This window comes from Parasteatoda tepidariorum, chromosome 9 (assembly GCF_982258835.1).
Source record: "Parasteatoda tepidariorum strain Cologne lab strain chromosome 9, Ptep-v5.0, whole genome shotgun sequence".
Classification (NCBI taxonomy): domain Eukaryota; kingdom Metazoa; phylum Arthropoda; class Arachnida; order Araneae; family Theridiidae; genus Parasteatoda; species Parasteatoda tepidariorum.
In genome coordinates this window covers 34,386,651-34,411,092 of record NC_141763.1, presented here as the reverse complement: position 1 = coordinate 34,411,092, position 24,442 = coordinate 34,386,651, and the positions used below count along the sequence as shown (strand labels likewise).

Below are 24,442 nucleotides of genomic sequence, written 5' to 3'. Positions count from 1 at the left end.
AAAATGCAAAAGTTTATAAACGAATGGAATTTCAGGCATTTGAGAAATTTTTGATTTGAAATGAAAATTTATAAATTTGATTCCGCCATAGAACAGGGGACCTTTCGCGTGTGAAGCGAACGTGATAACCACTACACCACGGAACCACACAATTCGGTAACTTTCAAGATACATTAAATTGAATTATGTAATATTTAATGAAAGAGCATAAAATTTGAAAACGTTTAGAATTTCTTGCATTTGAGGCTTTCTTAATTTGCAATTAAAACTAAAGATTTGTTCACAGAAACATGTAAGTTTACGCACTTGATTCCGCCCAGGATCGAACTGGGGACCTATCGCGTGTGAAGCGAACATGATAACTACTACACCACGGAAGCACACAATTCGGTAACTTTCAAGATGCATTAAATTGACATATGTGATATTTAATGAAAGTGCATAAAATTGGAAAACGATTAGAATTTCATGCATTTGAGGCTTTCTTAATTTGCAATTAAAACTAAAGATTTGATCACAGAAAAATGTAAGTTTACGAACTTGATTCCGCGCAGGATCGAACTGGGGACTTTTCGCGTGTGAAGCGAACGTGATAACCACGGAACCACACTTATCAGTAACTTTCAAGTTATAATACATTGACTAATTTTCAATTTTAAGAAAATGCAAAAATTTATAAACGAATGGAATTTCATGCATTTGAGAAATTTTGATTTGAAATGAAAATTTATAAATTTGATTCCGCCCAGGATCGAACTGGGGACCTTTCGCGTGTAAAGCGAACGTGATAACCACTACTCCACGGAACCACACAATTCGGTAACTTTCAAAATACATTAAATTGACATATGTGATATTTAATGAAAGAGCATAAAATTTGAAAACGTTTAGAATTTCTTGCATTTGAGGCTTTCTTAATTTGCAATTAAAACTAAAGATTTGTTCACAGAATCATGTAAGTTTACGCACTTGATTCCGCCCAGGATCGAACTGGGGACCTATCGCGTGTGAAGCGAACATGATAACTACTACACCACGGAAGCACACAATTCGGTAACTTTCAAGATGCATTAAATTGACATATGTGATATTTAATGAAAGTGCATAAAATTGGAAAACGATTAGAATTTCATGCATTTGAGGCTTTCTTAATTTGCAATTAAAACTAAAGATTTGATCACAGAAAAATGTAAGTTTACGAACTTGATTCCGCGCAGGATCGAACTGGGGACTTTTCGCGTGTGAAGCGAACGTGATAACCACGGAACCACACTTATCAGTAACTTTCAAGTTATAATACATTGACTAATTTTCAATTTTAAGAAAATGCAAAAATTTATAAACGAATGGAATTTCATGCATTTGAGAAATTTTGATTTGAAATGAAAATTTATAAATTTGATTCCGCCCAGGATCGAACTGGGGACCTTTCGCGTGTAGAGCGAACGTGATAACCACTACACCACGGAACCACACAATTCGGTAACTTTCAAAATACATTAAATTGACATATGTGATATTTAATGAAAGAGCATAAAATTTGAAAACGTTTAGAATTTCATGCATTTGAGGCTTTCTTAATTTGCAATTAAAACTAAAGATTTGTTCACAGAAACATGTAAGTTTACGCACTTGATTCCGCCCAGGATCGACCTGCGGACCTATCGCGTGTGAAGCGAACGTGATAACCACTACACCACGGAACCACACAATTCGGTAACTTTCAAGATACATTAAATTGACATATGTGATATTTAATGAAAGTGCATAAAATTTGAAAACGATTAGAATTTCATGCACTTGAGGCTTTCTTAATTTGTAATTAAAACTAAAGATTCGTTTACAGAAACATGTAAGTTTACGCACTTGATTCCGCCCAGGATCGAACTGGGGACCTTTCCCGTGTGAAGCGAACGTGATAACCACTACACCACGGAAACACACCATTCAGTAACTTTCAAGTTATAATACATTGAATAATTTTCAATTTTAAGAAAATGCAAAAATTTATAAACGAATGGTATTTCATGCATTTGAGAAATTTTTGATTTGAAGTGAAAATTTATAAATTTGATTCCACCTAGGATAAAACTGGGGACCTTTTGCGTGTAAAGCGAACGTGATAACCACTACACCACGGAACCACACAATTCGGTAACTTTCAAGATACATTAAATTGACATATGTGATATTCAATGAAAGTGCTTAAAATTTGAAAACGATTAGAATTTCATGTATTTGAGGCTTTCTTAATTTACAATTAAAACTAAAGATTTGTTCACAGAAAAATGTAAGTTATCGCACTTGATTCCGCCCAGGATCGAACTGGGGACCTTTCGCGTGTAAAGCGAACGTGATAACCACTACACCACGGAACCACACAATTCGGTAACTTTCAAGATACATTAAATTGACATATGTGATATTTAATGAAAGAGCATAAAATTTGAAAACGTTTAGAATTTCATGATATTTGAGGCTTTCTTAATTTGCAATTAAAACTAAAGATTTGTTCACAGAAACATGTAAGTTTACGCACTTGATTCCGCCCAGGATCGAACTGGGGACCTATCGCGTGTGAAGCGAACGTGATAACCACTACACCACGGAACCACACAATTCGGTAACTTTCAAGATACATTAAATTGACATATGTGATATTCAATGAAAGTGCTTAAAATTTGAAAACGATTAGATTTCATGTATTTGAGGCTTTCTTAATTTACAATTAAAACTAAAGATTTGTTCACAGAAAAATGTAAGTTATCGCACTTGATTCAGCCCAGGATCGAACTGGGGACCTTTCGCGTGTGAAGCGAACATGATAACCAAGGAACCACACTTGTCAGTAACTTTCAAGTTATAATACATTGACTAATTTGCAATCTTAAGAAAATGCAAAAATTTATAAACGAATGGAATTTCAGGCATTTGAGAAATTTTTGATTTGAAATGAAAATTTATAAATTTGATTCCGCCATATAACAGGGGACCTTTCGCGTGTGAAGCGAACGTGATAACCACTACACCACGGAACCACACCATTCAGTAACTTTCAAGATACATTAAATTGACATATGTGATATTTAATGAAAGTGCATAAAATTTGAAAACGATTAGAATTTCATGCATTTGAGGCTTTCTTAATTTGCAATTAAAACTAAAGATACGTTTACAGAAACATGTAAGTTTACGCACTTGATTCAGCCCAGGATCGAACTGGGGACCTTTCCCGTGTGAAGCGAACGTGATAACCACTACACCACGGAACCACACTATTCAGTAACTTTCAAGATACATTAAATTGACATATGTGATATTTAATGAAAGTGCATAAAATTTGAAAACGATTAGAATTTCATGCATTTGAGGCTTTCTTAATTTGCAATTAAAACTAAAGATACGTTTACAGAAACATGTAAGTTTACGCACTTGATTCAGCCCAGGATCGAACTGGGGACCTTTCCCGTGTGAAGCGAACGTGATAACCACTACACCACGGAACCACACCATTCTGTAACTTCAAGATACAATAATTTGTCATATGTGATATTTAATGAAAGTGCATAAAATTTGAAAACGATTAGAATTTCATGCATTTGAGGCTTTCTTAATTTGCAATTAAAATTAAAGATTTGTTCACTGAAAAATGCAAGTTTACGAAATTGATTCTGCGCAGGATCGAACTGGGGACTTTTCGCGTGTGAAGCGAACGTGATAACCACTACACCACGGAACCACACTTGTCAGTAACTTTCAAGTTATAATACATTGACTAATTTGCAATTTTAAGAAAATGCAAAAATTTATAAACGAATGGAATTTCAGGCATTTGAGAAATGTTTGATTTGAAATGAAAATTTATAAATTTGATTCCGCCATATAACAGGGGACCTTTCGCGTGTGAAGCGATTGTGATAACCACTACACCACGGAACCACACAATTCGGTAACTTTCAAGATACATTAAATTGACATATGTGATATTTAATGAAAGAGCATAAAATTTGAAAACGTTTAGAATTTCATGATATTTGAGGCTTTCTTAATTTGCAATTAAAACTAAAGATTTGTTCACAGAAACATGTAAGTTTACGCACTTGATTCCGCCCAGGATCGAACTGGGGACCTATCGCGTGTGAAGCGAACGTGATAACCACTACACCACGGAACCACACAATTCGGTAACTTTCAAGATACATTAAATTGACATATGTGATATTCAATGAAAGTGCTTAAAATTTGAAAACGATTAGAATTTCATGTATTTGAGGCTTTCTTAATTTACAATTAAAACTAAAGATTTGTTCACAGAAAAATGTAAGTTATCGCACTTGATTCAGCCCAGGATCGAACTGGGGACCTTTCGCGTGTGAAGCGAACATGATAACCAAGGAACCACACTTGTCAGTAACTTTCAAGTTATAATACATTGACTAATTTGCAATCTTAAGAAAATGCAAAAATTTATAAACGAATGGAATTTCAGGCATTTGAGAAATTTTTGATTTGAAATGAAAATTTATAAATTTGATTCCGCCATATAACAGGGGACCTTTCGCGTGTGAAGCGAACGTGATAACCACTACACCACGGAACCACACCATTCAGTAACTTTCAAGATACATTAAATTGACATATGTGATATTTAATGAAAGTGCATAAAATTTGAAAACGATTAGAATTTCATGCATTTGAGGCTTTCTTAATTTGCAATTAAAACTAAAGATACGTTTACAGAAACATGTAAGTTTACGCACTTGATTCAGCCCAGGATCGAACTGGGGACCTTTCCCGTGTGAAGCGAACGTGATAACCACTACACCACGGAACCACACTATTCAGTAACTTTCAAGATACATTAAATTGACATATGTGATATTTAATGAAAGTGCATAAAATTTGAAAACGATTAGAATTTCATGCATTTGAGGCTTTCTTAATTTGCAATTAAAACTAAAGATACGTTTACAGAAACATGTAAGTTTACGCACTTGATTCAGCCCAGGATCGAACTGGGGACCTTTCCCGTGTGAAGCGAACGTGATAACCACTACACCACGGAACCACACCATTCTGTAACTTCAAGATACAATAATTTGTCATATGTGATATTTAATGAAAGTGCATAAAATTTGAAAACGATTAGAATTTCATGCATTTGAGGCTTTCTTAATTTGCAATTAAAATTAAAGATTTGTTCACTGAAAAATGCAAGTTTACGAAATTGATTCTGCGCAGGATCGAACTGGGGACTTTTCGCGTGTGAAGCGAACGTGATAACCACTACACCACGGAACCACACTTGTCAGTAACTTTCAAGTTATAATACATTGACTAATTTGCAATTTTAAGAAAATGCAAAAATTTATAAACGAATGGAATTTCAGGCATTTGAGAAATGTTTGATTTGAAATGAAAATTTATAAATTTGATTCCGCCATATAACAGGGGACCTTTCGCGTGTGAAGCGATTGTGATAACCACTACACCACGGAACCACACCATTCAGTAACTTTCAAGATACATTAAATTGACATATGTGATATTTAATGAAAGTGCATAAAATTTGAAAACGATTAGAATTTCATGCATTTGAGGCTTTCTTAATTTGCAATTAAAACTAAAGATACGTTTACAGAAACATGTAAGTTTACGCACTTGATTCAGCCCAGGATCGAACTGGGGACCTTTCCCGTGTGAAGCGAACGTGATAACCACTACACCACGGAACCACACTATTCAGTAACTTTCAAGATACATTAAATTGACATATGTGATATTTAATGAAAGTGCATAAAATTTGAAAACGATTAGAATTTCATGCATTTGAGGCTTTCTTAATTTGCAATTAAAACTAAAGATACGTTTACAGAAACATGTAAGTTTACGCACTTGATTCAGCCCAGGATCGAACTGGGGACCTTTCCCGTGTGAAGCGAACGTGATAACCACTACACCACGGAACCACACCATTCTGTAACTTCAAGATACAATAATTTGTCATATGTGATATTTAATGAAAGTGCATAAAATTTGAAAACGATTAGAATTTCATGCATTTGAGGCTTTCTTAATTTGCAATTAAAATTAAAGATTTGTTCACTGAAAAATGCAAGTTTACGAAATTGATTCTGCGCAGGATCGAACTGGGGACTCTTCGCGTGTGAAGCGAACGTGATAACCACTACACCACGGAACCACACTTGTCAGTAACTTTCAAGTTATAATACATTGACTAATTTGCAATTTTAAGAAAATGCAAAATTTCATAAACGAATGGAATTTCAGGCATTTGAGAAATTTTTGATTTGAAATGAAAATTTATAAATTTGATTCCGCCATAGAACAGGGGACCTTTCGCGTGTGAAGCGAACGTGATAACCACTACATCACGGAACCACACAATTCGGTAACTTTCAAGATACATTAAATTGACATATGTGATATTTAATGAAAGAGCATAAAATTTGAAAACGTTTAGAATTTCATGATATTTGAGGCTTTCTTAATTTGCAATTAAAACTAAAGATTTGTTCACAGAAACATGTAAGTTTACGCACTTGATTCCGCCCAGGATCGAACTGGGGACCTATCGCGTGTGAAGCGAACGTGATAACCACTACACCACGGAACCACACAATTCGGTAACTTTCAAGATACATTAAATTGACATATGTGATATTCAATGAAAGTGCTTAAAATTTGAAAACGATTAGAATTTCATGTATTTGAGGCTTTCTTAATTTACAATTAAAACTAAAGATTTGTTCACAGAAAAATGTAAGTTATCGCACTTGATTCAGCCCAGGATCGAACTGGGGACCTTTCGCGTGTGAAGCGAACATGATAACCAAGGAACCACACTTGTCAGTAACTTTCAAGTTATAATACATTGTCTAATTTGCAATCTTAAGAAAATGCAAAAATTTATAAACGAATGGAATTTCAGGCATTTGAGAAATTTTTGATTTGAAATGAAAATTTATAAATTTGATTCCGCCATATAACAGGGGACCTTTCGCGTGTGAAGCGAACGTGATAACCACTACACCACGGAACCACACCATTCAGTAACTTTCAAGATACATTAAATTGACATATGTGATATTTAATGAAAGTGCATAAAATTTGAAAACGATTAGAATTTCATGCATTTGAGGCTTTCTTAATTTGCAATTAAAACTAAAGATACGTTTACAGAAACATGTAAGTTTACGCACTTGATTCAGCCCAGGATCGAACTGGGGACCTTTCCCGTGTGAAGCGAACGTGATAACCACTACACCACGGAACCACACTATTCAGTAACTTTCAAGATACATTAAATTGACATATGTGATATTTAATGAAAGTGCATAAAATTTGAAAACGATTAGAATTTCATGCATTTGAGGCTTTCTTAATTTGCAATTAAAACTAAAGATACGTTTACAGAAACATGTAAGTTTACGCACTTGATTCAGCCCAGGATCGAACTGGGGACCTTTCCCGTGTGAAGCGAACGTGATAACCACTACACCACGGAACCACACCATTCTGTAACTTCAAGATACAATAATTTGTCATATGTGATATTTAATGAAAGTGCATAAAATTTGAAAACGATTAGAATTTCATGCATTTGAGGCTTTCTTAATTTGCAATTAAAATTAAAGATTTGTTCACTGAAAAATGCAAGTTTACGAAATTGATTCTGCGCAGGATCGAACTGGGGACTTTTCGCGTGTGAAGCGAACGTGATAACCACTACACCACGGAACCACACTTGTCAGTAACTTTCAAGTTATAATACATTGACTAATTTGCAATTTTAAGAAAATGCAAAAGTTTATAAACGAATGGAACTTCAGGCATTTGAGAAATTTTTGATTTGAAATGAAAATTTATAAATTTGATTCCGCCATAGAACAGGGGACCTTTCGCGTGTGAAGCGAACGTGATAACCACTACACCACGAAACCACACAATTCGGTAACTTTCAAGATACATTAAATTGACATATGTAATATTTAATGAAAGAGCATAAAATTTGAAAACGTTTAGAATTTCTTGCATTTGAGGCTTTCTTAATTTGCAATTAAAACTAAAGATTTGTTCACAGAAACATGTAAGTTTACGCACTTGATTCCGCCCAGGATCGAACTGGGGACCTATCGCGTGTGAAGCGAACATGATAACTACTACACCACGGAAGCACACAATTCGGTAACTTTCAAGATGCATTAAATTGACATATGTGATATTTAATGAAAGTGCATAAAATTTGAAAACGATTAGAATTTCATGCATTTGAGGCTTTCTTAATTTGCTATTAAAACTAAAGATTTGATAACAGAAAAATGTAAGTTTACGAACTTGATTCTGCGCAGGATCGAACTGGGGACTTTTCGCGTGTGAAGCGAACGTGATAACCACTACACCACGGAACCACACTTATCAGTAACTTTCAAGTTATAATACATTGACTAATTTTCAATTTTAAGAAAATGCAAAAATTTATAAACGAATGGAATTTCATGCATTTGAGAAATTTTTGATTTGAAATGAAAATTTATAAATTTGATTCCGCCCAGGATCGAACTGGGGACCTTTCGCGTGTAAAGCGAACGTGATAACCACTACACCACGGAACCACACAATTCGGTAACTTTCAAGATACATTAAATTGACATATGTGATATTCAATGAAAGTGCTTAAAATTTGAAAACGATTAGAATTTCATGTATTTGAGGCTTTCTTAATTTACAATTAAAACTTAAGATTTGTTCACAGAAAAATGTAAGTTATCGCACTTGATTCCGCCCAGGATCGAACTGGGGACCTTTCGCGTGTGAAACGAACGTGATAACCACGGAACCACACTTGTCAGTAACTTTCAAGTTATAATACATTGACTAATTTGCAATCTTAGGAAAATGCAAAAATTTATAAACGAATGGAATTTCAGGCATTCGAGAAATTTTTGATTTGAAATAAAAATTTATAAATTTGATTCCGCCATAGAACAGGGGACCTCTCGCGTGTGAAGCGAACGCGATAACCACTACACCACGGAACCACACAATTCGGTAACTTTCAAGATACATTAAATTGACATATGTGATATTTAATGAAAGAGCATGAAATTTGAAAACTTTTAGAATTTCATGCATTTGAGGCTTTCTTAATTTGCAATTAAAACTAAAGATACGTTTACAGAAACATGTAAGTTTACGCACTTGATTCAGCCCAGGATCGAACTGGGGACCTTTCGCGTGTAAAGCGAACGTGATAACCACTACACCACGGAACCACACAATTCGGTAACTTTCAAGATACATTAAATTGACATATGTGATATTCAATGAAAGTGCTTAAAATTTGAAAACGATTAGAATTTCATGTATTTGAGGCTTTCTTAATTTACAATTAAAACTTAAGATTTGTTCACAGAAAAATGTAAGTTATCGCACTTGATTCCGCCCAGGATCGAACTGGGGACCTTTCGCGTGTGAAACGAACGTGATAACCACGGAACCACACTTGTCAGTAACTTTCAAGTTATAATACATTGACTAATTTGCAATCTTAGGAAAATGCAAAAATTTATAAACGAATGGAATTTCAGGCATTCGAGAAATTTTTGATTTGAAATAAAAATTTATAAATTTGATTCCGCCATATAACAGGGGACCTTTCGCGTGTGAAGCGAACGTGATAACCACTACACCACGGAACCACACAATTCGGTAACTTTCAAGATACATTAAATTGACATATGTGATATTTAATGAAAGTGCATAAAATTTGAAAACGATTAGAATTTCATGCATTTGAGGCTTTCTTAATTTGCAATTAAAACTAAAGATTTGTTCACAGAAAAATGTAAGTTTACGAACTTGATTCCGCGCAGGATCGAACTGGGGAGTTTTCGCGTGTGAAGCGAACGTGATAACCACTACACCACGGAACCACACTTATCAGTAACTTTCAAGTTATAATACATTGACTAATTTTCAATTTTAAGAAAATGCAAAAATTTATAAACGAATGGAATTTCATGCATTTGAGAAATTTTTGATTTGAAATGAAAATTTATAAATTTGATTCCGCCCAGGATCGAACTGGGGACCTTTCGCGTGTAAAGCGAACGTGATAACCACTACACCACGGAACCACACAATTCGGTAACTTTCAAGATACATTAAATTGACATATGTGATATTTAATGAAAGTGCATAAAATTTGAAAACGATTAGAATTTCATGCATTTGAGGCTTTCTTAATTTGCAATTAAAACTAAAGATACGTTTACAGAAACATGTAAGTTTACGCACTTGATTCAGCCCAGGATCGAACTGGGGACCTTTCCCGTGTGAAGCGAACGTGATAACCACTACACCACGGAACCACACTATTCAGTAACTTTCAAGATACATTAAATTGACATATGTGATATTTAATGAAAGTGCATAAAATTTGAAAACGATTAGAATTTCATGCATTTGAGGCTTTCTTAATTTGCAATTAAAACTAAAGATACGTTTACAGAAACATGTAAGTTTACGCACTTGATTCAGCCCAGGATCGAACTGGGGACCTTTCCCGTGTGAAGCGAACGTGATAACCACTACACCACGGAACCACACCATTCTGTAACTTCAAGATACAATAATTTGTCATATGTGATATTTAATGAAAGTGCATAAAATTTGAAAACGATTAGAATTTCATGCATTTGAGGCTTTCTTAATTTGCAATTAAAATTAAAGATTTGTTCACTGAAAAATGCAAGTTTACGAAATTGATTCTGCGCAGGATCGAACTGGGGACTCTTCGCGTGTGAAGCGAACGTGATAACCACTACACCACGGAACCACACTTGTCAGTAACTTTCAAGTTATAATACATTGACTAATTTGCAATTTTAAGAAAATGCAAAATTTTATAAACGAATGGAATTTCAGGCATTTGAGAAATTTTTGATTTGAAATGAAAATTTATAAATTTGATTCCGCCATAGAACAGGGGACCTTTCGCGTGTGAAGCGAACGTGATAACCACTACACCACGGAACCACACAATTCGGTAACTTTCAAGATACATTAAATTGACATATGTGATATTTAATGAAAGAGCATAAAATTTGAAAACGTTTAGAATTTCATGATATTTGAGGCTTTCTTAATTTGCAATTAAAACTAAAGATTTGTTCACAGAAACATGTAAGTTTACGCACTTGATTCCGCCCAGGATCGAACTGGGGACCTATCGCGTGTGAAGCGAACGTGATAACCACTACACCACGGAACCACACAATTCGGTAACTTTCAAGATACATTAAATTGACATATGTGATATTCAATGAAAGTGCTTAAAATTTGAAAACGATTAGAATTTCATGTATTTGAGGCTTTCTTAATTTACAATTAAAACTAAAGATTTGTTCACAGAAAAATGTAAGTTATCGCACTTGATTCAGCCCAGGATCGAACTGGGGACCTTTCGCGTGTGAAGCGAACATGATAACCAAGGAACCACACTTGTCAGTAACTTTCAAGTTATAATACATTGTCTAATTTGCAATCTTAAGAAAATGCAAAAATTTATAAACGAATGGAATTTCAGGCATTTGAGAAATTTTTGATTTGAAATGAAAATTTATAAATTTGATTCCGCCATATAACAGGGGACCTTTCGCGTGTGAAGCGAACGTGATAACCACTACACCACGGAACCACACCATTCAGTAACTTTCAAGATACATTAAATTGACATATGTGATATTTAATGAAAGTGCATAAAATTTGAAAACGATTAGAATTTCATGCATTTGAGGCTTTCTTAATTTGCAATTAAAACTAAAGATACGTTTACAGAAACATGTAAGTTTACGCACTTGATTCAGCCCAGGATCGAACTGGGGACCTTTCCCGTGTGAAGCGAACGTGATAACCACTACACCACGGAACCACACTATTCAGTAACTTTCAAGATACATTAAATTGACATATGTGATATTTAATGAAAGTGCATAAAATTTGAAAACGATTAGAATTTCATGCATTTGAGGCTTTCTTAATTTGCAATTAAAACTAAAGATACGTTTACAGAAACATGTAAGTTTACGCACTTGATTCAGCCCAGGATCGAACTGGGGACCTTTCCCGTGTGAAGCGAACGTGATAACCACTACACCACGGAACCACACCATTCTGTAACTTCAAGATACAATAATTTGTCATATGTGATATTTAATGAAAGTGCATAAAATTTGAAAACGATTAGAATTTCATGCATTTGAGGCTTTCTTAATTTGCAATTAAAATTAAAGATTTGTTCACTGAAAAATGCAAGTTTACGAAATTGATTCTGCGCAGGATCGAACTGGGGACTTTTCGCGTGTGAAGCGAACGTGATAACCACTACACCACGGAACCACACTTGTCAGTAACTTTCAAGTTATAATACATTGACTAATTTGCAATTTTAAGAAAATGCAAAAGTTTATAAACGAATGGAACTTCAGGCATTTGAGAAATTTTTGATTTGAAATGAAAATTTATAAATTTGATTCCGCCATAGAACAGGGGACCTTTCGCGTGTGAAGCGAACGTGATAACCACTACACCACGGAACCACACAATTCGGTAACTTTCAAGATACATTAAATTGACATATGTAATATTTAATGAAAGAGCATAAAATTTGAAAACGTTTAGAATTTCTTGCATTTGAGGCTTTCTTAATTTGCAATTAAAACTAAAGATTTGTTCACAGAAACATGTAAGTTTACGCACTTGATTCCGCCCAGGATCGAACTGGGGACCTATCGCGTGTGAAGCGAACATGATAACTACTACACCACGGAAGCACACAATTCGGTAACTTTCAAGATGCATTAAATTGACATATGTGATATTTAATGAAAGTGCATAAAATTTGAAAACGATTAGAATTTCATGCATTTGAGGCTTTCTTAATTTGCTATTAAAACTAAAGATTTGATAACAGAAAAATGTAAGTTTACGAACTTGATTCTGCGCAGGATCGAACTGGGGACTTTTCGCGTGTGAAGCGAACGTGATAACCACTACACCACGGAACCACACTTATCAGTAACTTTCAAGTTATAATACATTGACTAATTTTCAATTTTAAGAAAATGCAAAAATTTATAAACGAATGGAATTTCATGCATTTGAGAAATTTTTGATTTGAAATGAAAATTTATAAATTTGATTCCGCCCAGGATCGAACTGGGGACCTTTCGCGTGTAAAGCGAACGTGATAACCACTACACCACGGAACCACACAATTCGGTAACTTTCAAGATACATTAAATTGACATATGTGATATTTAATGAAAGTGCATAAAATTTGAAAACGATTAGAATTTCATGCATTTGAGGCTTTCTTAATTTGCAATTAAAACTAAAGATTCGTTTACAGAAACATGTAAGTTTACGCACTTGATTCAGCCCAGGATCGAACTGGGGACCTTTCCCGTGTGAAGCGAACGTGATAACCACTACACCACGGAACCACACCAGTCTGTAACTTTCAAGATACAATAATTTGTCATATGTGATATTTAATGAAAGTGCATAAAATTTGAAAACGATTAGAATTTCATGCATTTGAGGCTTTCTTAATTTGCAATTAAAACTAAAGATTCGTTTACAGAAACATGTAAGTTTACGCACTTGATTCAGCCCAGGATCGAACTGGGGACTTTTCGCGTGTGAAGCGAACGTGATAACCACTACACCACGGAACCACACTTGTCAGTAACTTTCAAGTTATAATACATTGACTAATTTGCAATTTTAAGAAAATGCAAAAGTTTATAAACGAATGGAATTTCAGGCATTTGAGAAAATTTTGATTTGAAATGAAAATTTATAAATTTGATTCCGCCATAGAACAGGGGACCTCTCGCGTGTGAAGCGAACGCGATAACCACTACACCACGGAACCACACAATTCGGTAACTTTCAAGATACATTAAATTGACATATGTGATATTTAATGAAAGAGCATGAAATTTGAAAACTTTTAGAATTTCATGCATTTGAGGCTTTCTTAATTTGCAATTAAAACTAAAGATACGTTTACAGAAACATGTAAGTTTACGCACTTGATTCAGCCCAGGATCGAACTGGGGACCTTTCGCGTGTAAAGCGAACGTGATAACCACTACACCACGGAACCACACAATTCGGTAACTTTCAAGATACATTAAATTGACATATGTGATATTCAATGAAAGTGCTTAAAATTTGAAAACGATTAGAATTTCATGTATTTGAGGCTTTCTTAATTTACAATTAAAACTTAAGATTTGTTCACAGAAAAATGTAAGTTATCGCACTTGATTCCACCCAGGATCGAACTGGGGACCTTTCGCGTGTGAAACGAACGTGATAACCACGGAACCACACTTGTCAGTAACTTTCAAGTTATAATACATTGACTAATTTGCAATCTTAGGAAAATGCAAAAATTTATAAACGAATGGAATTTCAGGCATTCGAGAAATTTTTGATTTGAAATAAAAATTTATAAATTTGATTCCGCCATATAACAGGGGACCTTTCGCGTGTGAAGCGAACGTGATAACCACTACACCACGGAACCACACAATTCGGTAACTTTCAAGATACATTAAATTGACATATGTGATATTTAATGAAAGTGCATAAAATTTGAAAACGATTAGAATTTCATGCATTTGAGGCTTTCTTAATTTGCAATTAAAACTAAAGATTTGTTCACAGAAAAATGTAAGTTTACGAACTTGATTCCGCGCAGGATCGAACTGGGGAGTTTTCGCGTGTGAAGCGAACGTGATAACCACTACACCACGGAACCACACTTATCAGTAACTTTCAAGTTATAATACATTGACTAATTTTCAATTTTAAGAAAATGCAAAAATTTATAAACGAATGGAATTTCATGCATTTGAGAAATTTTTGATTTGAAATGAAAATTTATAAATTTGATTCCGCCCAGGATCGAACTGGGGACCTTTCGCGTGTAAAGCGAACGTGATAACCACTACACCACGGAACCACACAATTCGGTAACTTTCAAGATACATTAAATTGACATATGTGATATTTAATGAAAGAGCATAAAATTTGAAAACGTTTAGAATTTCATGATATTTGAGGCTTTCTTAATTTGCAATTAAAACTAAAGATTTGTTCACAGAAACATGTAAGTTTACGCACTTGATTCCGCCCAGGATCGAACTGGGGACCTATCGCGTGTGAAGCGAACGTGATAACCACTACACCACGGAACCACACAATTCGGTAACTTTCAAGATACATTAAATTGACGTATGTGATATTCAATGAAAGTGCTTAAAATTTGAAAACGATTAGAATTTCATGTATTTGAGGCTTTCTTAATTTACAATTGAAACTGAAGATTTGTTCACAGAAAAATGTAAGTTATCGCACTTGATTCCGCCCAGGATCGAACTGGGGACCTTTCGCGTGTGAAGCGAACGTGATAACCAAGGAACCACACTTGTCAGTAACTTTCAAGTTATAATACATTGACTAATTTGCAATCTTAAGAAAATGCAAAAATTTATAAACGAATGGAATTTCAGGCATTTGAGAAATTTTTGATTTGAAGTGAAAATTTATAAATTTGATTCCACCCAGGATCAAACTGGGGACCTTTTGCGTGTAAAGCGAGCGTGATAACCACTACACCACGGAACCACACAATTCGGTAACTTTCAAGATACCTTAAATTGACATATGTGATATTCAATGAAAGTGCTTAAAATTTGAAAACGATTAGAATTTCATGTATTTGAGGCTTTCTTAATTTACAATTAAAACTAAAGATTTGTTCACAGAAAAAAGTAAGTTTACGCACTTGATTCCGCCCAGGATCGAACTGGGGACCTTTCGCGTGTGAAGCGAACGTGATAACCACTAAACCACGGAACCACACAATTCGGTAACTTTCAAGATACATTAAATTGACGTATGTGATATTTAATGAAAGTGCATAAAATTTGAAAACGACTGGAATATCATGCATTTGAGGCTTTCTTAATTTGCAATTAAAACTAAAGATTTGTTCACAGAAAAATGTACGTTATCGCACTTGATTCCGCCCAGGATCGAACTGGGGACCTTTCGCGTGTGAAGCGAACGTGATAACCACTACACCACGGAACCCCACAATTCGGTAACTTTCCAGATACTTTAAATTGACATATGTGATATTTAATGAAAGTGCATAAAATTTGAAAACGATTAGAATTTCATGCATTTGAGGCTTTCTCAATTTGCAATTAAAACTAAAGATTTGTTCACAGAAAAATGTAAGTTTACGCACTTGATTCCGCCCAGGATCGAACTGGGGACCTTTCGCGTGTGAAGCGAACGTGATAACTACTACACCACGGAACCACACTTGGCAATAACTTTCAAGTTATAATACATTGACTAATTTTCAATTTTAAGAAAATGCAAAAATTTATAATCGAATGGAATTTCAGGCATTTGAGAAATTTTTGATTTGAAATGAAAATTTATAAATTTGATTCCGCCCAGGATCGAACTGAGGATCTTTCGCGTGTAAAGCGAACGTGATAACCACTACACCACGGAACCACACAATTCGATAACTTTCAAGATACATTAAATTGACATATGTGATATTTAATAAAAGTGCGTAAAATTTGAAAACGATTAGAATTTCATGCATTTGAGGCTTTCTTAATTTGCAATTAAAACTAAAGATTTGTTCACAGAAAATTGTAAGTTCACGCATTTGATTCCGCCTAGGATCGAACTGGGGACCTTTCGCGTGTGAAGCGAACGTGATAACCACTACACCGCGGAACCACACAGTTCGGTAACTTTCAAGATACATTAAATTGACGTATGTGATATTTAATGAAAGTGCATAAAGTTTGAAAACGATTAGAATTTCATGCATTTGATTCTTTCTTAATTTGCAATTAAAACTAAAGATTTGTTCACCGAAAAATGTAAGTTTTCGCTCTTGATTCCGCCCAGGATCGAACTGGGGACCTTTCGTGTGTGAAGCGAACGTGATAACCACTACACCACGGAACCACACTTGTCAGTAACTTTCAAGTTATAATACATTGACTAATTTTCAATTTTAAGAAAATGCAAAAATTTATAAACGAATGGAATTTCAGGCATTTGAGAAATTTTTGATTTGAAATGAAAATTTATAAATTTGATTCCGCCCAGGATCGAACTGGGGACCTTTCGCGTGTAAAGCGAACGTGATAACCACTACACCACGGAACCACACAATTCGGAAACTTTCAAGATACATTAAATTGACATATGTGATATTTAATGAAATTGCATAAATTTGAAAACGATTAGAATTTCATGCATTTGAGGCTTTCTTAATTTGCAATTAAAACTAAAGATTTGTTTACAGAAAAATGTAAGTTTACGCACTTGATTCCGCCCAGGATCGAACTGGGGACCTTTCGCGTGTGAAGCGAACGTGATAACCACTACATCACGGAACCACGCTTGTCAGTAACTTTCAAGTTATAATACATTGACTAATTTTCAATTTTAAGAAAATGCAAAAATTTATAAACGAATGGAATTTCAGGCATTTGAGAAATTTTTGATTTGAAATGAAAATTTATAAATTTGATTCCGCCCAGGATCGAACTAGGGACCTTTCGCGTGTAAAGCGAACGTGATAACCACTACACCACGGAACCACACAATTCGGTAACTTTCAAGATACAATAAATTGACATATGTGATATTTGATGAAAGTGCATAAAGTTTGAAAACGATTAGAATTTCATGCATTTGAGGCTTTCTTAATTTGCAATTAAAACTAAAGATTAGTTCAGAGAAAAATGTAAGTTTACGCACTTGATTCCGCCCAGGATCGAACAGGGGACCTTTCGCGTGTGAAGCGTACGTGATAACCACTACACCACGGAACCAAACAATTCGGTAACTTTCCAGATACATTAAATTGACATATGAGATATTTAATGAAAGTGCATAAAATTTGAAAACGATTAGAATTTCATGCATTTGAGGCATTCTTAATTTGCAATTAAAACTAAAGATTTGTTAACAGAAAAATGTAAGTTTACTTGTTGATTCCGCCCAGGATCGAACTGGGGACCTTTCGCGTGTGAAGCGAACGTGATAACCACTACACCACGGAACCACACAATTCGGTAACTTTACAGATACATTAAATTGACATATGTGATATTTAATAAAAGTGCATAAAATTTGAAAACGATTAGAATTTCATGCATTTGAGGCTTTCTTAATTTGCAATGAAAACTAAAGATTTGTTCACAGAAACATGTAAGTTTACGCGCTTGATTCCGCCCAGGATCGAACTGGGGACCTTACGCGTGCGAAGCGAACGTGATAACCACTACACCACGGAACCACACAATTCGATAACTTTCAAGATACATTAATTTGACATATGTGTTATTTAATAAAAGTGCATAAAATTTGAAAACGATTAGAATTTCATGCCTTTGAGGCTTTCTTAATTTGCTATTAAAACTAAAGATTTGTTCACAGAAAAATGTAAGTTTACGCACTTGATTCCGCCCAGGATCGAACTGGGGACCTTTCGCGTGCGAAGGGAACCTGATAACCACTGCACCACGGAAACACATAATTCGGTAACTTTCAAGATACATTAAATTGACATATGTGATATTTAATGAAAGTGCATAAAATTTGAAAACGATTAGAATTTCATGCATTTGAGGCTTTCTTAATTTGCAATTAAAACTAAAGATTTGTTCACAGAAAATAAGTTCACGCATTTGATTCCGCCTAGGATCGAACTGGGGACCTTTCGCGTGCGAAGGGAACCTGATAACCACTGCACCACGGAAACACATAATTCGGTAACTTTCAAGATACATTAAATTGACATATGTGATATTTAATGAAAGTGCATAAAATTTGAAAACGATTAGAATTTCATGCATTTGAGGCTTTCTTAATTTGCAATTAAAACTAAAGATTTGTTCACAGAAAATAAGTTCACGCATTTGATTCCGCCTAGGATCGAACTGGGGACCTTTCGCGTGTGAAGCGAACGTGATAACCACTACACCACGGAACCACACAGTTCGGTAACTTTCAATATACATTAATTTGACATTTGTGATATTTAATGAAAGTGCATAAATTTGAAAACGATTAGAATTTCATGCATTTGAGGCTTTCTTAATTTGCAATTAAAACTAAAGATTTGTTCACAGAAAAACGTAAGTTTACGCACTTGCTTCCGCCCAGGATCGAACTGGGGACCTTTCGCGTGTGAAGCGAACGTGATAACTACTACACCACGGAACCACACTTGGCAATAACTTTCAAGTTATAATACATTGACTAATTTTCAATTTTAAGAAAATGCAAAAATTTATAAACGAATGGAATTTCAGGCATTTGAGAAATTTTTGATTTGAAATGAAAATTTATAAATTTGATTCCGCCCAGGATCGAACTGCGGATCTTTCGCGTGTAAAGCTAACGTGATAACCACTGCACCACGGAAACACCTAATTCGGTAACTTTCAAGATACATTAAATTGACATATGTGATATTTAATGAAAGTGCATAAAATTTGAAAACGATTAGAATTTCATGCATTTGAGGCTTTCTTAATTTGCAATTAAAACTAAAGATTTGTTCACAGAAAATTTTAAGTTCACGCATTTGATTCCGCCTAGGATCGAACTGGGGACCTTTCGCGTGTGAAGCGAACGTGATAACCACTACACCACGGAACCACACAGTTCGGTAACTTTCAATATACATTAATTTGACATTTGTGATATTTAATGAGAGTGCATAAATTTGAAAATGATTATAATTTCATGCATTTGAGGCTTTCTTAATTTGCAATTAAAACTAAAGATTTGTTCACAGAAAAACGTAAGTTTACGCACTTGCTTCCGCCCAGGATCGAACAGGGGACCTTTCGTGTGTGAAGCGAACGTGATAACTACTACACCACGGAACCACACTTGGCAATAACTTTCAAGTTATAATACATTGACTAATTTTCAATTTTAAGAAAATGCAAAAATTTATAAACGAATGGAATTTCAGGCATTTGAGAAATTTTTGATTTGAAATGAAAATTTATAAATTTGATTCCGCCCAGGATCGAACTGCGGATCTTTCGCGTGTAAAGCTAACGTGATAACCACTGCACCACGGAAACACATAATTCGGTAACTTTCAAGATACATTAAATTGACATATGTGATATTTAATGAAAGTGCATAAAATTTGAAAACGATTAGAATTTCATGCATTTGAGGCTTTCTTAATTTGCAATTAAAACTAAAGATTTGTTCACAGAAAATTGTAAGTTCACGCATTTGATTCCGCCTAGGATCGAACTGGGGACCTTTCGCGTGTGAAGCGAACGTGATAACCACTACACCACGGAACCACACAGTTCGGTAACTTTCAATATACATTAATTTGACATATGTGATATTTAATGAAAGTGCATAAATTTTGAAAACGATTAGAATTTCATGCATTTGAGGCTTTCTTAATTTACAATTAAAACTAAAGATTTGTTCACAGAAAAACGTAAGTTTACGCACTTGCTTTCGCCCAGGATCGAACTGGGGACCTTTCGCGTGTGAAGCAAACGTGATAACCACTCCACCACGGAACCACGCTTGTCAGTAACTTTCAAGTTATAATACATTGACTAATTTTCAATTTTAAGAAAATGCAAAAATTTATAAACGAATGGAATTTCAGGCATTTGAGAAATTTTTGATTTGAAATTAAAATTTATAAATTTGATTCCGCCCAGGATCGAACTGGGGACCTTTCGCGTGTGAAGCGAACGTGATAACTACTGCACCACGGAACCACACAATTCGGTAACTTTCCAGATACATTAAATTGACATATGTGATATTTAATAAAAGTGCATAAAATTTGAAAACGATTAAAATTTCATGCATTTGAGGCATTCTTAATTTGCAATTAAAACTAAAGATTTGTTCACAGAAAAATGTAAGTTTACGCACTTGATTCCGCCCAGGATCGAACTGGGGACCTTTCGCGTGTGAAGCGAACGTGATAACCACTACACCACGGAACCACACAATTCGGTAACTTTCCAGATACATTAAATTGACATATGTGATATTTAATAAAAGCGCATAAAATTTGAAAACGATTAGAATTTCATGCATTTGAGGCCTTCTCAATTTGCAATTAAAACTAAAGATTTGTTCACAGAAAAATGTAAGTTTACGCACTTGATTTCGCCCAGGATCGAACTGGGGACCCTTCGCGTGTGAAGCGAACGTGATAACCACTACACCACAGAACCACACAATTGGGTAACTTTCAAGATACATTAAATTGACGTATGTGATATTTAATGAAAGTGCATAAAATTTGAAAACGATTAGAATTTCATGCATTTGAGGCTTTCTTAATTTACAATTAAAACTAAAGATTTGTTCACAGAAAAACGTAAGTTTACGCACTTGCTTTCGCCCAGGATCGAACTGGGGACCTTTCGCGTGTGAAGCAAACGTGATAACCACTACACCACGGAACCACGCTTGTCCGTAACTTTCAAGTTATAATACATTGACTAATTTTCAATTTTAAGAAAATGCAAAAATTTATAAACGAATGGAATTTCAGGCATTTGAGAAATTTTTGATTTGAAATGAAAATTTATAAATTTGATTCCGCCCAGGATCGAACTGGGGACCTTTCGCGTGTGAAGCGTACGTGATAACCACTACACCACGGAACCACACAATTCGGTAACTTTCCAGATACATTAAATTGACATATGTGATATTTAATAAAAGTGCATAAAATTTGAAAACGATTAAAATTTCATGCATTTGAGGCATTCTTAATTTGCAATTAAAACTAAAGATTTGTTCACAGAAAAATGTAAGTTTACGCACTTGATTCCGCCCAGGATCGAACTGGGGACCTTTCGCGTGTGAAGCGAACGTGATAACCACTACACCACGGAACCACACAATTCGGTAACTTTCCAGATACATTAAATTGACATATGTGATATTTAATAAAAGCGCATAAAATTTGAAAACGATTAGAATTTCATGCATTTGAGGCCTTCTCAATTTGCAATTAAAACTAAAGATTTGTTCACAGAAAAATGTAAGTTTACGCACTTGATTTCGCCCAGGATCGAACTGGGGACCCTTCGCGTGTGAAGCGAACGTGATAACCACTACACCACGGAACCACACAATTGGGTAACTTTCAAGATACATTAAATTGACGTATGTGATATTTAATGAAAGTGCATAAAATTTGAAAACGATTAGAATTTCATGCATTTGAGGCTTTCTTAATTTACAATTAAAACTAAAGATTTGTTCACAGAAAAACGTAAGTTTACGCACATGCTTTCGCCCAGGATCGAACTGGGGACCTTTCGCGTGTGAAGCAAACGTGATAACCACTCCACCACGGAACCACGCTTGTCAGTAACTTTCAAGTTATAATACATTGACTAATTTTCAATTTTAAGAAAATGCAAAAATTTATAAACGAATGGAATTTCAGGCATTTGAGAAATTTTTGATTTGAAATGAAAATTTATAAATTTGATTCCGCCCAGGATCGAACTGGGGACCTTTCGCGTGTGAAGCGAACGTGATAACCACTACACCACGGAACCACACAATTCGGTAACTTTCCAGATACATTAAATTGACATATGTGATATTTAATAAAAGTGCATAAAATTTGAAAACGATTAAAATTTCATGCATTTGAGGCATTCTTAACCCCTTGCATCCGAAGCGTCATGAAAAGACATTTACAAGCAAACTACGGCAAGTGTCGTTTCGTGACGGTCTGGTTTTTTTGGGGTAGGGAGAGTAGAAGAAAAGATTCTTGGGTGGGGAAAGAAATGGGGGTCAGTTAAGGGGAGGACGAACAAAGAGAAGGGTTGGCAGTTTATTTCAATTACTCAAACTATTATCCTTCCCCTAAGTTTCTTCTGAATGGGTTGCTTTTTGCTTTGAAATTTGGCCTTCAAGAAAAACGCCAATACTATCATTTTACTTACATTGAAAACTATTTTGTAAAGCACAACTAAGAAGCTTTTTCTTAAGCAATGTTTTTTTTTCTTAAATAACATTATTAAAAATATGTAATCTAAGATTATGATTATTCGATAATAATCTACTTCAAATAATGTTTTATTTTTTTTATCCGCATTTTGTTATCATTAAAAACAAATAAATAAATAAAGTAAAAAAAAATTATAATAATATTAAAAAAAAAAAAAAAAAATTCAGTGCTTTTATATTGTTTTAGTTACCTAAATTTTTACAGATTTCAATTGTTATAAAACTTTTTATAGTTTTTCGGCAAAGAATATAATAAAGATTCTTTGAATAATAAATTTTTTCTTCATTTTCTTTCCATTTTATCAGATAAGTGATTCTTTAAATTTTTATTAATCGAGGATTTATTCATCAAAATATTAAACAAAAAATCTGATTATAAGAACTTTACACAATTTTATAATTTTCAAGATTTTTTCGTTTAATAGAAATACGAAAATAATGATTAATAGATATGGCGCGAAATATTAATAAAAGTTTCATTTTATTTTACTTCATATTTATATTATATTTATTTTCTTTCAATGCATGTAATAAATTTATTAATATTATATTTACGGATTTACTAAAAGCAAAAAATTTAAACGGAACAAGGGATGTTATTTTTTAAATTATTTTACCTGCCTTTTTTCAAACGAACCTTCAGCGAAGAATTAATAAGAGTTATTTAAAATCAGAATCAAATAAAAGTTGTTTAAAACCAGAATAGTTAAAATCCACGAATATTTGATACGAAAAAGCTTCTCGACTAATCTTTCTAATCACTATAGAAGGGGGAAAAAAACTTGTTCTTTAACTATAAGTTAGATGTTTTTGACATAAAATTTTAAAATTCAAGGCTTGCTAAATCACGGTAAGCATCTCAGGGTACCAGAAAAAGTATAAATAACTTGATATAATCATATAATTACAGACTCAGTCATACAATTTAATATGATTTATTATTTATTATATAATATATTCATATTAATACACAATTAAAAGTTAGCCTTTCGTAAATTTGGTCTTTTTGTAGATAATTTAATGTGATTTAAAAATTAATCTGGTCTGGATCAGCTTGAATTCCTGATTAGTCAAATTTTAAAAGCTCAGTGGAAATTATTTAGTTCTTGAAAAATATGCATCAATAGTAACAATATCGAATGAACAGGAAGCATAATTTGAATTCAGATTGACCATCATACTATCGCGATTATAAATAATTTGAAGTACTGAGTGTATACTAAGAACATGGTTGAGATCTAGAAATATTTTGTTA

At 34.1% G+C, this 24,442-nt stretch overlaps 35 non-coding genes across 35 annotated transcripts; all 35 read right to left on the bottom strand.

Annotated features, from left to right (window-relative positions):
• Positions 1-736: 736 nt before the first annotated feature.
• On the bottom strand, positions 737-809 carry TRNAV-UAC (transfer RNA valine (anticodon UAC)). The gene has a single exon. It is a non-coding gene; the product is annotated as a tRNA-Val (tRNA).
• Positions 810-1,399: 590 nt separating this feature from the next.
• Positions 1,400-1,472, bottom strand: TRNAV-UAC (transfer RNA valine (anticodon UAC)). Its single transcript has one exon. It is a non-coding gene; the product is annotated as a tRNA-Val (tRNA).
• An 833-nt stretch (positions 1,473-2,305) lies between these two features.
• Positions 2,306-2,378, bottom strand: TRNAV-UAC (transfer RNA valine (anticodon UAC)). The gene has a single exon. It is a non-coding gene; the product is annotated as a tRNA-Val (tRNA).
• A 162-nt stretch (positions 2,379-2,540) lies between these two features.
• Positions 2,541-2,613, bottom strand: TRNAV-CAC (transfer RNA valine (anticodon CAC)). The gene has a single exon. It is a non-coding gene; the product is annotated as a tRNA-Val (tRNA).
• A 1,488-nt stretch (positions 2,614-4,101) lies between these two features.
• TRNAV-CAC (transfer RNA valine (anticodon CAC)) lies at positions 4,102-4,174 on the bottom strand. The gene has a single exon. It is a non-coding gene; the product is annotated as a tRNA-Val (tRNA).
• A 2,390-nt stretch (positions 4,175-6,564) lies between these two features.
• Positions 6,565-6,637, bottom strand: TRNAV-CAC (transfer RNA valine (anticodon CAC)). The gene has a single exon. It is a non-coding gene; the product is annotated as a tRNA-Val (tRNA).
• Positions 6,638-8,563: 1,926 nt separating this feature from the next.
• On the bottom strand, positions 8,564-8,636 carry TRNAV-UAC (transfer RNA valine (anticodon UAC)). The gene has a single exon. It is a non-coding gene; the product is annotated as a tRNA-Val (tRNA).
• A 587-nt stretch (positions 8,637-9,223) lies between these two features.
• On the bottom strand, positions 9,224-9,296 carry TRNAV-UAC (transfer RNA valine (anticodon UAC)). The gene has a single exon. It is a non-coding gene; the product is annotated as a tRNA-Val (tRNA).
• A 791-nt stretch (positions 9,297-10,087) lies between these two features.
• TRNAV-UAC (transfer RNA valine (anticodon UAC)) lies at positions 10,088-10,160 on the bottom strand. Its single transcript has one exon. It is a non-coding gene; the product is annotated as a tRNA-Val (tRNA).
• Positions 10,161-11,223: 1,063 nt separating this feature from the next.
• Positions 11,224-11,296, bottom strand: TRNAV-CAC (transfer RNA valine (anticodon CAC)). The gene has a single exon. It is a non-coding gene; the product is annotated as a tRNA-Val (tRNA).
• A 1,926-nt stretch (positions 11,297-13,222) lies between these two features.
• Positions 13,223-13,295, bottom strand: TRNAV-UAC (transfer RNA valine (anticodon UAC)). The gene has a single exon. It is a non-coding gene; the product is annotated as a tRNA-Val (tRNA).
• Positions 13,296-14,124: 829 nt separating this feature from the next.
• Positions 14,125-14,197, bottom strand: TRNAV-UAC (transfer RNA valine (anticodon UAC)). Its single transcript has one exon. It is a non-coding gene; the product is annotated as a tRNA-Val (tRNA).
• A 791-nt stretch (positions 14,198-14,988) lies between these two features.
• TRNAV-UAC (transfer RNA valine (anticodon UAC)) lies at positions 14,989-15,061 on the bottom strand. Its single transcript has one exon. It is a non-coding gene; the product is annotated as a tRNA-Val (tRNA).
• A 162-nt stretch (positions 15,062-15,223) lies between these two features.
• On the bottom strand, positions 15,224-15,296 carry TRNAV-CAC (transfer RNA valine (anticodon CAC)). The gene has a single exon. It is a non-coding gene; the product is annotated as a tRNA-Val (tRNA).
• A 591-nt stretch (positions 15,297-15,887) lies between these two features.
• On the bottom strand, positions 15,888-15,960 carry TRNAV-CAC (transfer RNA valine (anticodon CAC)). The gene has a single exon. It is a non-coding gene; the product is annotated as a tRNA-Val (tRNA).
• A 161-nt stretch (positions 15,961-16,121) lies between these two features.
• Positions 16,122-16,194, bottom strand: TRNAV-CAC (transfer RNA valine (anticodon CAC)). The gene has a single exon. It is a non-coding gene; the product is annotated as a tRNA-Val (tRNA).
• A 161-nt stretch (positions 16,195-16,355) lies between these two features.
• Positions 16,356-16,428, bottom strand: TRNAV-CAC (transfer RNA valine (anticodon CAC)). The gene has a single exon. It is a non-coding gene; the product is annotated as a tRNA-Val (tRNA).
• Positions 16,429-16,559: 131 nt separating this feature from the next.
• TRNAV-UAC (transfer RNA valine (anticodon UAC)) lies at positions 16,560-16,632 on the bottom strand. Its single transcript has one exon. It is a non-coding gene; the product is annotated as a tRNA-Val (tRNA).
• A 395-nt stretch (positions 16,633-17,027) lies between these two features.
• On the bottom strand, positions 17,028-17,100 carry TRNAV-CAC (transfer RNA valine (anticodon CAC)). The gene has a single exon. It is a non-coding gene; the product is annotated as a tRNA-Val (tRNA).
• A 131-nt stretch (positions 17,101-17,231) lies between these two features.
• TRNAV-UAC (transfer RNA valine (anticodon UAC)) lies at positions 17,232-17,304 on the bottom strand. The gene has a single exon. It is a non-coding gene; the product is annotated as a tRNA-Val (tRNA).
• Positions 17,305-17,464: 160 nt separating this feature from the next.
• Positions 17,465-17,537, bottom strand: TRNAV-CAC (transfer RNA valine (anticodon CAC)). The gene has a single exon. It is a non-coding gene; the product is annotated as a tRNA-Val (tRNA).
• A 131-nt stretch (positions 17,538-17,668) lies between these two features.
• TRNAV-UAC (transfer RNA valine (anticodon UAC)) lies at positions 17,669-17,741 on the bottom strand. The gene has a single exon. It is a non-coding gene; the product is annotated as a tRNA-Val (tRNA).
• A 394-nt stretch (positions 17,742-18,135) lies between these two features.
• TRNAV-CAC (transfer RNA valine (anticodon CAC)) lies at positions 18,136-18,208 on the bottom strand. The gene has a single exon. It is a non-coding gene; the product is annotated as a tRNA-Val (tRNA).
• Positions 18,209-18,369: 161 nt separating this feature from the next.
• On the bottom strand, positions 18,370-18,442 carry TRNAA-CGC (transfer RNA alanine (anticodon CGC)). Its single transcript has one exon. It is a non-coding gene; the product is annotated as a tRNA-Ala (tRNA).
• A 623-nt stretch (positions 18,443-19,065) lies between these two features.
• On the bottom strand, positions 19,066-19,138 carry TRNAV-CAC (transfer RNA valine (anticodon CAC)). The gene has a single exon. It is a non-coding gene; the product is annotated as a tRNA-Val (tRNA).
• Positions 19,139-19,298: 160 nt separating this feature from the next.
• Positions 19,299-19,371, bottom strand: TRNAV-CAC (transfer RNA valine (anticodon CAC)). Its single transcript has one exon. It is a non-coding gene; the product is annotated as a tRNA-Val (tRNA).
• Positions 19,372-19,736: 365 nt separating this feature from the next.
• Positions 19,737-19,809, bottom strand: TRNAV-CAC (transfer RNA valine (anticodon CAC)). The gene has a single exon. It is a non-coding gene; the product is annotated as a tRNA-Val (tRNA).
• A 598-nt stretch (positions 19,810-20,407) lies between these two features.
• TRNAV-CAC (transfer RNA valine (anticodon CAC)) lies at positions 20,408-20,480 on the bottom strand. The gene has a single exon. It is a non-coding gene; the product is annotated as a tRNA-Val (tRNA).
• Positions 20,481-20,845: 365 nt separating this feature from the next.
• Positions 20,846-20,918, bottom strand: TRNAV-CAC (transfer RNA valine (anticodon CAC)). Its single transcript has one exon. It is a non-coding gene; the product is annotated as a tRNA-Val (tRNA).
• A 161-nt stretch (positions 20,919-21,079) lies between these two features.
• On the bottom strand, positions 21,080-21,152 carry TRNAV-CAC (transfer RNA valine (anticodon CAC)). Its single transcript has one exon. It is a non-coding gene; the product is annotated as a tRNA-Val (tRNA).
• A 161-nt stretch (positions 21,153-21,313) lies between these two features.
• Positions 21,314-21,386, bottom strand: TRNAV-CAC (transfer RNA valine (anticodon CAC)). Its single transcript has one exon. It is a non-coding gene; the product is annotated as a tRNA-Val (tRNA).
• Positions 21,387-21,751: 365 nt separating this feature from the next.
• On the bottom strand, positions 21,752-21,824 carry TRNAV-CAC (transfer RNA valine (anticodon CAC)). Its single transcript has one exon. It is a non-coding gene; the product is annotated as a tRNA-Val (tRNA).
• A 161-nt stretch (positions 21,825-21,985) lies between these two features.
• Positions 21,986-22,058, bottom strand: TRNAV-CAC (transfer RNA valine (anticodon CAC)). Its single transcript has one exon. It is a non-coding gene; the product is annotated as a tRNA-Val (tRNA).
• Positions 22,059-22,219: 161 nt separating this feature from the next.
• TRNAV-CAC (transfer RNA valine (anticodon CAC)) lies at positions 22,220-22,292 on the bottom strand. Its single transcript has one exon. It is a non-coding gene; the product is annotated as a tRNA-Val (tRNA).
• A 365-nt stretch (positions 22,293-22,657) lies between these two features.
• Positions 22,658-22,730, bottom strand: TRNAV-CAC (transfer RNA valine (anticodon CAC)). Its single transcript has one exon. It is a non-coding gene; the product is annotated as a tRNA-Val (tRNA).
• Positions 22,731-24,442: the final 1,712 nt, after the last annotated feature.